Source organism: Pan paniscus, chromosome 8 (assembly GCF_029289425.2).
Source record: "Pan paniscus chromosome 8, NHGRI_mPanPan1-v2.0_pri, whole genome shotgun sequence".
Taxonomy (NCBI): domain Eukaryota; kingdom Metazoa; phylum Chordata; class Mammalia; order Primates; family Hominidae; genus Pan; species Pan paniscus.
Genome location: NC_073257.2, coordinates 106,893,742 through 106,904,545, shown reverse-complemented (window position 1 = coordinate 106,904,545; position 10,804 = coordinate 106,893,742).

Here is a 10,804-nt window from a genome sequence, read left to right as displayed (position 1 = left end):
CTCTAATTTTTTCTTTATATATCTGGGTGCCTCAGTGTTGGGTGCATATATATTTAAAATTGTTATGTCCTCTTGCTGAATGATCCCATTAACATTATATAATGACCTTCTTTGTTTCTTATAGTTTTATTGTTAAAATCTGTTTTGTCTGATATAAGTATAGCAATGCTGCTCTTTTTTGGTTTTCATTGGCTTGGAATATATCTTTTTCCATCTTTCTATTTTCAGTCTATGTGTCTTTATAGGTGAAATATGTTTCTTTCAGGCCACAAATCATTGGATTATTTTTAATTGATTTAGCCACTCTATGAAGTTTGATCCAAGAGTTTAGTCCATTTACATTCAATATTATTATTGATAAGTAAGGACTTACTCCTGTCATTTTGTTATTTGCTTTTGTTTTTTGGTCTTTTCTTCCTTCTTTCTTTTTTTTCTTGTCTTCCTTTTAATGAAGGTTATTTTCTCTGGCCATATAAGTTAGTTTCATGCTTTTAACTTTTGTGTTTCCATTTTTTTTTTTTTTTTTTTTGGTTTGAGGCTACCATGGGGCTTGAAAATATTATCTTATAATCCATTATTTTAAGCTGATAACAACTTAACACTGTGTGCATTAAAAAAAAAAAAGCAAAAAGAGAACTAAGAAAGACCATACACCTTAATTTCATTTGCCCACATTTAAAATCCCTTTTGGTTGCTTTTAAGATTGTCTTTTGGGGAAAATATAGCTATTATATTTTCCATACTTTTTAATCCACATTTATGAGCAATTATTGCACATTTTTACATCTACTTGAAGTTGTACCACAACTTATTTATTATTATTTCAGTCTTTTTTCCCCTTTAATTTAGAATAGTTTCTTCTCTTATGTCTTCGAATTCACTTATTTCTTTTGTAGTTTCTAACCTACAATTCGATCCAGTGTGCTTTTCATTTCAGACCTTGCATTGTTTTTTCTGGGTTTTCTATCTGTGTTTTTTTTATATATCCCCTTTTGATGAGTAGTATGGCCAGTCTTCCCTCTGCTTTCTTGAACATATGGAATCTAGATAGTCAGTTATAACTATCTTATTTTCCTTGTAATGAATTCAATCGTTTAATTTTTAAACCTACTTCTATATATTACTTTTTTTTTCATATCTTCCCTTTTGCTTGCATGTCTGATAATTCTTGTTTGGACAAAAACCATTGCGATTTTATGTTAAGGCTGCAGAAAATTTGTATGATCTTTTAAATACTTTTGTGTGTTCTTCCAAAATGTAGTTAAGTTACTAGAAAACAGTTTTATCCTTTTGAGGTTTGTATTTAACTTTATTAGAGCACACCAGAGCAGCTGTTAGCCTATGGATTATTTTTTTCCCTTTTACTGAGGAAATACGCTTTGAACACTCTACCTGATATCCAATGAATTAGAGGTATTTCTCTCTGGAGGATGGTTACAGAAATTATTACTAGCACTATATAAACCCTTGTGCTGTTCTCTGTGCTCTTTTCTTTTGGGGGGGAGGGTGCATTAGTTTTATTTATTTTTTAACATTACAGATTTATTTATTCTTGTTTATTTTTCCATAATGTTATCGGGGTACAGGTAGTATGCTGCCAAGGGGAATTCAGCTGGGGGTGATTGGAGAAGAGTCCAGCCACTGGCCAGCCCTACTCCAGGGGAAGACCACCTTCCCACCCCATCTCCCTCTAAATCTTCATCCATCTCTCTGAGAGCTACCTCCACCACACAATAAAACTTTGCACTCATCCTCCAAACCCACATGTGATCCGCTTTCTCCGGTAACTAGGGCAGGAACCCAGGATACAGAAAGCCCTATGTCCTTGCGATAGGCAGAGGGTCTAACTGAGCTAATTAACACAAGCCATCTGCAGACAGTAAAGCTGAAAAAGCACACTGTAACACAGCTCACTTGGGCTTCAGGAATCACAGACACCCGTAGATGTTGCCATGGGGCCAGAGCCCAAAAAGCACTCCCCACAGCCTCTGTACCTGCCCATCTGCATGCTCCCTTGAGCAATGAAGCACCAAGGAAATGAGCCACACCCCTGTCACACATCCTGCAAGGGGGATAAGGAAACACGCCCATTTCCTTATTATTGAGGGACTGTGAAGCTAAGGCTTTTCTACCCAGATCTGGAATAGCATTGAAGAGCAATGGAAAGGAGAACATAGATATCAGGATAGCTTTAGGTGGAAGAAGGGAGGCCATGTCTCTCAGAGCCAGAGCCTAGAAGGACTGTAGAGATGAGACTCCCCAGAAATAAACCCAGCACACTGTAGAGTTTGGGAGGAGACTCTGGAGTCAGATCTTCTATTTACTCCAGCTGTGTCACTTATTTGCCTTGTGACATTGGACAGATTAATAAACATCTCTGTTCCTCCATGACCTTATCTGTTAAATGAATATGAATTATAATTGTACCAAATTCATTGTATAAGAAATGAATTAATGTTTTCATATGATTAAAATAGTGTCTGCCATACAATAAATACTTCATTATATAATTATGAAAATCATTTGTAACTATGCATACTTTTCCATTTTTAAGATCCACCATAATTTATTTACAACCTCCAGTAAAGTTTTGTTTCAAATCTTTTATGAATAATCATAAAATAAGCATTCATATATATAGTAATTAATATATACATTCAGTGATATCCATTAATACTCAAGAAGTGAAACTGTTTGAAGGATGGAGGTGTTTATATGCATTTCTATGAATATCGTCCCATTGGCTTTAAAAGAGAGTAAACAAATTCACACGCTCCTTTATGCCCACATTCATTCATTCATTAAGTAGTCATTAATTTATCTAGTATCTATTGAGCCAATATCTTCTAAACAGTGTTTCAGGTGTCTGGAATTCATTAGTGAGCCAAATAAATTCTCTGCTCATATAAAACATGTATTTTAGGGATGAAACATAAACAGTAAAAATAAATGCAGAGAATTAGCAAAGTTGTTAGCCACTTCTACTTTCCAGTCAGATTGCCCTTGTTCAACTGTTGGCTCTGACACTTAAAAAGCTGTGTGACCTTGAACAAGATACTTAACAGATCATCAGTGCAATTGTTTGGTTGTTCAAATTGGTATAATAATAATATGGTAGGCTAAATAATGTCTTGACATAAAGAGATTAAGCTGGTGGGTTTCATGTAATCACAAGGGTCTTTACATTAGTGTTAAATATAGTGAACCCCAAGTTTATCTTCAAAGAATCAGTATGTCAGTATGTGCATCTATCTTATTGTTTGATTCTCCATTTTAAAGTTTAACTTCCTGATTCTCTTTGCCCCCTTGCTTCCAGTTTCAGTAAACAACTTTCTTACCAGTCCTAATAAATAGTTCACATCTGTTCCCCTGGTCACCTGCTTTGACCCTAGTCACCCCTGGTCACCTGCTCTATCCTGACTCATCCTGAGCCACCAGTTCTGTAACCGCCCTTCCCACCAAACTACTTACCCCACCACTCTGGCTCATACTCCTGCTGTTTTTTAAAAGAGCCAATCGGAATTAGCTTAGACTGTGCAGTCCAACAGACTGTGCAGTCCGACCCTAGCCAATGGGGGAGTGACACAGCAGTAGAGGCTACCTGCATCAGGAATAAGAACCTCTTCCCCTCCTCTGTCCAGGTGTGCTGTCGCCATTGTTCCATCTGCAAGGAGCACTCTTTCTGCAGAAGGTAAAAATTGTCTTGCTGAGAAAATTAAATTCATGTTCAAGTGCTATTTCTTTGCAGCACCGGGGAACAAGCATTTTGCATTTCTAACAATTTGGTGGCCCGTACAGGGACCTATTCTCCTCTGGGGGTAGTCTCCAGTCCTCTCTCCTAAGGAGGTGCCCTGCTGCCTCATTGCTGTGGCCTCAGGGGTGAGGAATTGAGACCCACCTGCTGTGTTGAATAAACCCGGACTCTCAGCAATGCAGAAAGAAACCGGCTGGTGACCTGGAGTAAAGGATCCTCACATACTACGTGGACCAGACAACCTCGTGCACAAGCCAAGGAAGGAAACACTGGAGGAGCTGGTAAAGTATTTCCTTGGTGGTCAAGACTAAGGAAAGAAAAAACACAGGGGCAATGAAGCATTCCTTGATTGGGACATACCAAGGAAAGAGAAGCTGCAGGGGTGGTAAGGCATTCCTTAGTTGGGACTAAAGAAAGAAAATCCATAGGGGGCAGTGAAGTATTCCTTGGTCAGGAGGTTAAAAAGAGGTGAGACCTTTCTAGTGAGGGAAATTGAGCCTCATCCCAAAAGGCAAGACATTTCCTGTAAGGGAAATTGAGCCTCATCCCAAAAGGCAAGACATTTCCTGTAAGGGTATTGAGCCTAACCCCAAAATGTGAAACATTTCTGGTAAGGGAAATTGAGCCTCACCCCAAAAATGGAAAATACCCCAAGTAAGATAAAGGATAAAGCTAACAACAATAATATTCCCCCTAATAATCCCCTAGGCCTAATGTTAAAATATTAGAAGGATAAAAAAAAATCTTATAAAGAGAGAGAGAGAGACAGAGAGTCAAAGAGAGAGAGAAAGAGTAATAAAGTGAAAGCAACGTACCTATTCCTTTAAAAGCCAGGGTAAATTTAAAACCTGTAATTGATCATTGAAGGCCTTCCCCGTGACCCTATAACACTCCATTACTGCCTGTAAAGAAGGCAGGTGGGTCACACCAGTTAGTGCAAGACCTTAGAGCTATTAATCAGATAGTCCAAATTACCCACCCTGTTGTTATGATAATAGATTTAAAAAATGTCTTCTGGGCTTGTCCATTCACAGAGGACAACCAGGACCTATTTGCCTTTGAGTGAGAAGACCCTCACTCCAATTGAAAATAGCAATACTGATAGACAGACAGTCTTACCCCAAGGGTTTACAGTCTCCAAATTTATTTAGTCAAATATTAGAACAAGTCATTTAATTAGCAAAGGTAAACAGCAAATTGAGCTTGAACAGATTGAAGGCATCATATCCTTGCCTCTGCCAGAGACTAAACAAGTGCTTAGAAAATTTTAAGATTAGTTGGGTACTGTCATCTATGGATAGACTCTTATGCCCTAAAAACAAAACCCTTATACAAAAAGCTCACACAAGATGGGCCCAACCCCCTCATTTGGCAATTACCAGAAATCCAACAGGTGGAAAGGTTAAAACAACTATTAGTAACTGCCCCTGTCCTATTTTTGCCCTCCTTAAGCAGCCAGTCCATCTTGTTTTCAGTGTAAACAAGGGCATAGCCTTAGAAATACTTACCCAAGAGCACGGAGGCCACTGACAACCCATAGCCTTCCTATCAAAAATTCTTAACCCAGTAACCCGCAGATGGCCCAAATGCATTCAGTCTTTAGCTGCAACTGCTTTGCTAACAGAAGAAAGTAGAAAAATAACTTTTAGAGGAAACCTCATTGTGAACACACCTCAGCAATTCAGAACTATCCCAAGTCAAAAAAAGCAAAAAGGTAGCTTACTGACTCAAGAATCTTAAAATATGATGCTATTCTGTTAGAAAAGTATGATTTAGTATTAACCACTGATAATTCACTTAACCCAGCAGGTTTCCTAACAGGGGATCTAAATCTTAATTAATTACCATACAAAGGCCGAACCAGACCTAAGAGGAACTCCCTTCAGGATGGGATGACACTTATTTATTTATAGGTGGTGCCACCTGGGTGATTGAGGGAAAAAGACCCAATGGGTATTCAGTAATTGACAGGGAAACTCTTGTAGAAATGGAGTTAGGAAAGTTGCATAATAATTGGTCTGCTCAAACGTGTGAGCTGTTTGCACTCAGTCAAGCCTTAAAGTACTTACAGAACCAGGGAAGAACCATCTATACCAATTCTAAGTATGCCTTTGAAGTGGCTTATACATTTGGAAAAAAAAAAGTTTAGACTGAACGAAGTCTTATTAATAGCAAAGGATAATTAAAATCCCAAACTTACAAGATTTTCAACAGAAGTAAAGTTAGCTACAAGTTAACAGTGTAACATGTATTATCCTAATTTCCAATCTTGTGGCCTTAGGCAGTCTAGTGCCCGGACATGAAGGAAGTTCACTTTGGAAAAGAACAGTTATCATCTTTGACAAAAAAAAGGGGAGGAGTGGAGAATTTATGTAAAAGAAATGTTATATGGTAAATTCTTGTCCTAAAATAGATTAACTGGTTGTTTAAAGAAAGTGATGTTTACAAGTCAGAAAGTTGAGGCATGTCGAAGACTGTCTGTGAAAGTCATGAAAAATGCTATAAAAGGGAATTTATGCAAGAATTGTTGTATAATTTAAAAGTAATTAGGCCTCCTGAATGTAAAATTATTGAAGAAACAGTTTATGTGCAAGGTGTGTAAGGAAAGTAAAACATACTTTTGGTAAAGGAGTTATAAGGAGGCAGAAGAATGTGAATTTTTACCTACATTAAAAGGTTAAAAAAATTGTTTTGAAGGTTTAAGCAAATTTTGAAATGTTAATTGTAAAGGAAATTCTGTGTGTAAACATATTGGCTAAAGTTAAAGGGGTATCATACAGTTTTTCTGTGAACTGGACATTAAAAGCATGACAGTTTTTTTTAAAGCACTAACCTGCTCTTTAACATAAATTATAGAGGGTTAAAAAGAGTCTGTAAAAATCTTACCTTATGGTCAGACATTAAAATTGGATAAATAATGTCTACAAGGTTTTATAAAAATTGAGTTTAACGTAAATAACACAGTAATATAAAGGTAAAATTTAGCTTATCTGGTATAAAATCATACAGGAAGCATTGTCAAATATAAAATGACATTTGGCTTTCTTTGGTCTAAAAACCAATAAAAATAGGTGCTAAAAAAAAATTCAGAAGGAAAAAGGATATTGCTAAACCAGAGAAAATTGTTATCCAAACCTCTTATGAGGGAAATCCTGTTCCAACTGCATTGAGGGACCCATTGGGGACCCCAAGGCATGTGTGATGTAGTTCTCAGAGTTTATAGGGGTATAGAAATTTACACCCTGGCGAAAGTTACAGATAGTTGCTTAGCATGTAGGAAAACTAATAAACAAGCTATAAAAACATTACCCCTCAGGGGAAGGAATCCAGGCTTAAGGCCATTCCAGAATATCCAGATTGATTGCATAGAGATGCCTCCAATTAGTCGTCTAAAGTATATTTATTAGTAATAGTAGATCACCTTACTCATTGGGTAGAAGCTATTTCCTTTTCAAGTACAACTGCTAATAATGTAGTCAAGGTATTAGCTGAAAATATTATACCCAAGTTTAGATTAATAGAAAAGATTGATTCAGATAATAGGACTCATTTCACTGCACATGTCATTAAGAAATGAGCCCAGGTTGCTCGGCATGGTGGCTCATGCCTGTAATCCCAGCACTTTGGGAGGCCGAAGTGGGTGGATCAAGAGGTCAGGAGTTTGAGACCAGCCTGACCAACATAGTGAAACCCCGTCTCTAATGAAAATACAAAAATTAGCCAGGCGTGGTGGCGGGCACCTGTAGTCCCAGCTACTCGGGAGGCTGAGGCAGGAGAATGGTGTGAACCTGGGAGGCAGAGGTTGCAGTGAGCCAAGTCATGCCACTGCACTCCAGCCTAGGTTGAAAAAAAAAAAAAGAAATGAGCCCAGGTACTGGATATAACATGGGAATATCATAATCTCTGACACCTACCTTCATCAAGGAAAGTAGGAAGACCTATTACCCTGTTGAGAGTCTGAACTGCTCCCTGAAAAGACATAGGCCTAGCCCTGTATGAGATGCTTTATGGATTGCCTTATCTACATTCTACTACTGATTTCTCTACATTTGAAACAGAAGATCAGTTTCTTAGAAATTATATACTTGGTTTATCTTCCACTTTCCCTTCCCTCAGAACTAAAGGTCTTTTAGCACAGGTGCCACCCCTAGCATTTCCAGCACACCAGCATCAGCCTGGGGACCACGTCGTTGTCAAAAATTAGAGAGAAGGAAAACTCGAACTGGCGAAGGAACTTACCTAGTGCTCCTAACTACCGAAATGGCAGTCTGGACAGCAGAAAAAGGATGGACCCATCACACCCAAGTCAAGAAAGTGCTGCCCCCTCCAGAGTCATGGGCCGTAGTCCCAGGAGAAAACCCTATCAAACTAAAGATAAGAAAAATTTAACTCCTTTCATCTATTCTGTTACTCCTTCTTCGTTCCTTGCTCTATTGCTGACTATCTAGTTATTAATGTAACCAAGTCAATTTTGCCTCAAACTATTACATTTGATGCTTGCCTTGTTATACCCTGTGGAGATTTGCCAAGTTAGAGGCAACTCTCCACTTCAGAAAACTATCTTTATCCTTCCTAGCTCTCCTCAGACTAAAAATCTGTTAACTGGGATAAGTTAGTTTGAGAAGAGTTTGATGAAGATTCCAGTATAAACTGGAAATCTTGCCCTCCTAGAGCAGAGCTTCTCTGCCACACTTGGCTCAATGCTCTATAAAATACTAAAGAGCAAGGATGGACCACACTAACTAGTACTTGCAGTTTCTTAAAACCATATATTCATTTTACTAAAGGAGCTATCCCTCCCCACTGTCAGCTAAACCAATGTAATCCAGTACAGATTACCATCTCTGCTCCCCAGAGTTCTTCCCCTTCATTAAGCCATTTCTATGGTATAGGAGCAGAAGTCTCAGGATCCTTTGAAATGTGCTTCATTGCCTCCTCACTTCCTGTACCCTTTTCTCCCTCTCCTAAGTTCTCCTCTAACCAACATTCTCTTGTTATATACCCAATGATAAAACCAAAGTAGTTGTTGTAGAGGTTAACTATTTAAAACAAACTATAGCAATTGAAACAGGGTATCAGGATGCAAATGCTTGGCTGGAATGGATAAAATATTCTGTTTGCACGATAAACAAAAGTGACTGTAACGCTTGTGCGATAGGCAGGCCAGAGACCCAGATTGTTCCCTTTCCACTTGGGTGGTCCTCTCAGGGACCTGGCATGAGCTGTATGGTAGCTGTCTTCCAGAACCCCACAGCCTGGGGCGATGAGTCATGCAAGGCTCTTTTACTGCTGTTCTCTGAGGTTAAGAGCCCAGTGGGTCAGCCCTCAAGGGCCTTCTGGCCTCCAGCCCCTGATGTTAAGTTCACCTCATTCCTTTCACAGCAGGGGGAAAAGTTAGCATTCCTTGAAGATTTAACAGGGTGCAGTGTAACCAAGCCTTTCCAAGAGCTTACCAATCAGTCTGTCCTTGTTCATCCCTGAGCATAAGTGTGGTGGTATCATGGGGGACTATTGCTGGATACTCTGCCAAGTTATTAGAGCAGCACTTGTGCTCTAGTCTAATTCACCATCCCTTTCACTCTAGCATTTCATCAACATGATTACAAAAAAAGAGAGAAAATCATAAAAGAAGAAGTGCCCTATATGGGTCCTTTGACCCCCATGTTTATGTAAATGCTATTAGAGCTCAATGAGGAGTACCAGATGAATTTAAAGCCCGTGATCAAATAGCTTCAGGATTTCAGTCAATATTCTAGTGGGTAAAAATTAATAAAAATGTAGACTGGATGAATTACATCTATTATGATCAACAGTGGTTTATTAACTACACTAGAGATGCTGCTAAAGAAATAGCAGTGCAATTAGGGGCTACTAGCCAGATGGCTTGGGAAAATAGAATAGCCTTAGACATTATATCAGCAGAAGGAGGAGGAGTTTGCATCATGATTAAAACTCAATATTGTACCTTCATCCCAAACAATACTGCCCCTGATGGAAGTATAACAAGGCATTGCAAGGTCTAACTGCTCTGTCCAATGAGTTAACCAAAAACTCAGTGGTAAATGACCCCTTTAAAAGGTGCCTAGAAAAATCATTCAGTAAATGGGAAAAAAAAATCATAGCCTCAGTTCTTACTTCTCTCACAGCCATAGTAGGCGTATTCATTCTTGTTGGGTGTTGTGTCATACCATGCATCCGTGGGCTGGTTCACAGACTCATACAGGCAGCACTTACTAAAACGTCCCTTAATTCTCCTCCACCTTATTCAGAGAAGCTTTTTCCTTTAGAGAATCATGCAGAACAACTAAGCCAAGACATTTTAAGGAAGTTTGAAGAGAAAGAACTGTAAAAATTCAAGATGAAGAACTGTTAAATATAGTGAACCCCAAGTTTCTATTCAAAGAATCAGTATGTCAGTATGTTCAGCTCTCTTATTGATTCTCCATTTTAAAGTTTAACTTCCTGGTTCCCTTTGCCCCCTCCCTTCTAATTTCAGTAAACAACTTTCCCACCAGTCCTAATCAGTAGTTCACATCTCTTCCCCTGGTCACCTGCTTTGATATGACTCACCCCTGGTCACCTGCTCCATCCTGACTCATCCTGAGCCACCAGTTCTGTAACTGCCCTTCCTGCCAAACTACATGCCTCACCACTCTGGCTCATACTCCTGCTCTTTTTTAAAATAGCCAATTGGAATTGCTTAGACTGTGCAGTCCAACCTAGCCAATAGGGGAATGACACAGCAGTAAAGGCTATCTCCATCAGGAATAATAACCTCTTCTCCTCCTCTGTCCAGGTGTGCTCTCACCATTGTTCCATCTGCAAGGAGCACTCTTTCTGCAGAAAGTAAAAATTGCCTTGCCAAGAAAATTAAATTTATGTTTGAGTGCTATTTCTTTGTGACACCAGGGTAAAAGCATTTTGCATTTCTAAGGTAAGGGAGATGTGAGAATAAGAGTCAGTAGTAGGAGTAGGAGATGTGACAACAGAAGCAAGTGTTTGGAGTGAAAGAAGGAAGAGTTCATGAGCCAAGGAATGCAGGCAGCCTTT